The sequence below is a fragment of the Mandrillus leucophaeus genome, unplaced genomic scaffold, assembly GCF_000951045.1.
Source record: "Mandrillus leucophaeus isolate KB7577 unplaced genomic scaffold, Mleu.le_1.0 Scaffold47, whole genome shotgun sequence".
Classification (NCBI taxonomy): domain Eukaryota; kingdom Metazoa; phylum Chordata; class Mammalia; order Primates; family Cercopithecidae; genus Mandrillus; species Mandrillus leucophaeus.
This window is the reverse complement of record NW_012105031.1, coordinates 5501483-5503872: the sequence shown is the minus strand read 5'-3', so window position 1 is coordinate 5503872 and position 2390 is coordinate 5501483.

Sequence of the window (2390 nt, the reverse complement as noted above, 5' to 3'; positions counted from 1 at the left end):
AAAAAAAAAAAAAAAAATAACATAGTCCTCTAGTCTATTTCAGAATGATTCATTTTCCCTCCCCCTGCTGAAAACAAGTGGGGATTTTCCTAACATACTTACTGTGAGAACCAAGTCAAGCTTCGTGGTCAGATGAGTCACAAAATTGTGAGTCCCCTACACCCACTTGACTGGATCCCCCTGGAATTTTTAACTCTCAGACTTGACCACACTAAGCATCCAGCAATTCACTGATTACAGTTTAGAAGTTCGTATCCTGGCACTGGTTCTGTGGCCATTTCTGCTTATGAGTCTCTGCTCAGGTAAGCTGTGAATCCCTGTACTCATCTGTCTGTCTCTCCAATATTGGGGGCAGTGTTTGCCCTGTATCTTCCTGTCTTTCACCGATCTAAGAAAAGTTGATTTTTCAATCTATTCAGTTTTTTTTTTTAATGTTACGACAAAATGACATCTTCCAAATTCCTTACATATGGAAATAAATATATATGTTTTTTACTTAGAAACTGTTGAGGCTTCAAAACATTGTTTATTAATTTAATTAATCATTTGTATAATGTCTTGAACGTAGTTAAGGATCTGAAATTTACCACATTTGCTCTCACAGTAAATACTTATTGTAGCACTGTAAGAATTTTATAAAATTTACCCCTAAAAAGATATTATTACTCTTGCATTGCATGAATACAATTACAAATATTTTATTTATATATGTATACACACATATTTACATTTATATATGGAAATTTAAACATGTCATAGAAGCAATGATAATTTATTTTACTCATAAAACCAACATAGGAAATATAGGAAGTTTAAATCATGAGAAGTTTAACTGTGGTCCTGTTCAAAACAAAATATTGTATTGACATTACTTTTATATGGTATTGAAATTTAAAGATTCTGAATCATGCTAAAAGTTCTTCTTTTATCTTGGAAATAACTAAGGGCTTGTCTTTTTACCTTGTAAGTATGGTAACAAGGGCTATTCAGTAAATTCAGGGCTCACAAAATAAACACAAAGAGTTTGGTGGCCTTTTTAGTGTATGTGCTGCCAAAATGAGTACTTTGATGACTTTTTTGTTTGCTTTTACATGATCGTTTATCTAAACTATGTATTCTTAGAGTGAGCACACAATGACTGAATGTTTTGGTTCTTTGTTTTGTTTTTTGATTGGTTAATCTTTAGAATTTTCTACGAGAGGAATAAAACAGAAAGAGAAACAGAACAAGATGAGAGAGTTGACTTCAGATAAATATAAAATTACCACCTTAAAAGGCTAATTATGCTTTCTCTGAGAAAAAGAGAAAGTTTAGATATGGAAATATTCATTTTAACATGTACACACACAAAAGAGCATTATAATAGCTGATTTAAAGAACAACTTGGGCCCTGGACAATTTTATCCACCCGTACAGTGAAAAACCCAACACTTATTTATTTTCAAAGTAAGAACACAAAGGATGTCTCCTACATTAAATGAAATACTCTCTTTTTTAGATAAACAAGAAAATTTCCTCATGAAGGCTTCCTCACTTTTTGCTCTAAAGCACCTCTCATATGAACAATCTTATTCTTGTCAAAAATAGCTAAAGTGGGTATTGTAATCCCAAATTATCTCTGGTAAAACTGTACCAGTTAGATAAACATACAAGTTAATATTATAGTGTGAAAACATAAGAGAAGTATGTTTTGTTAAGAAGGAAGCAGGTTTTAATTAAGAAGGCCCTATGAGTACTGCAATCTTCCCTAAAATGGCATTTGTGTAACTCATGTCTTTATAAATAGGCCAAAGGTTAATGGTCACCAAACATGGGGTGGACAAACCTCCTGATTCCAAGCAGATAAAATTAAACAAAGTATGAACACAAAGACAAAATTAAGGAGGATGTCTTTGTATAATTTGTAATGGAGACTCAAGGCAAAGTTGGTTCAAAGACAGTGGTCTGAGGAGATCTTCTGAACTTCCCAGCCCCCAGGGCGAGCACAAGGATAGAACTGTAGGGCCTTTGCCTGGTATCTTCTTGTAGACTTTTTCTCTAAAGTTGACAAATTGGTAAGCAGACAGACCATAAAAGGAACTGCTAGAAGACTAGACAACAGTTTTGCCAAGGAACGTTACAAGTCTGATCAGATAATGGAAGGATGCCAGGGTACCTCATTCCTAAGAAAACAAAATAAAATTCAACGTGAAGAACTTCAATAAAATATTGGAGCTCAATTCAGTATAAACTTGCCTCCTCCCTGTGTGCCTGGGGGCCTCAATCAGGAGAAGATTCCAGATGTGATGTCCACACTAGAGAGTTCAGCATCTTAGCCTGCAGCAGCGAGGTCTCAGCTGAATCTTGGTGGAAACTTCACTTCTGTCAATGACTTGCAAACAAATATCATC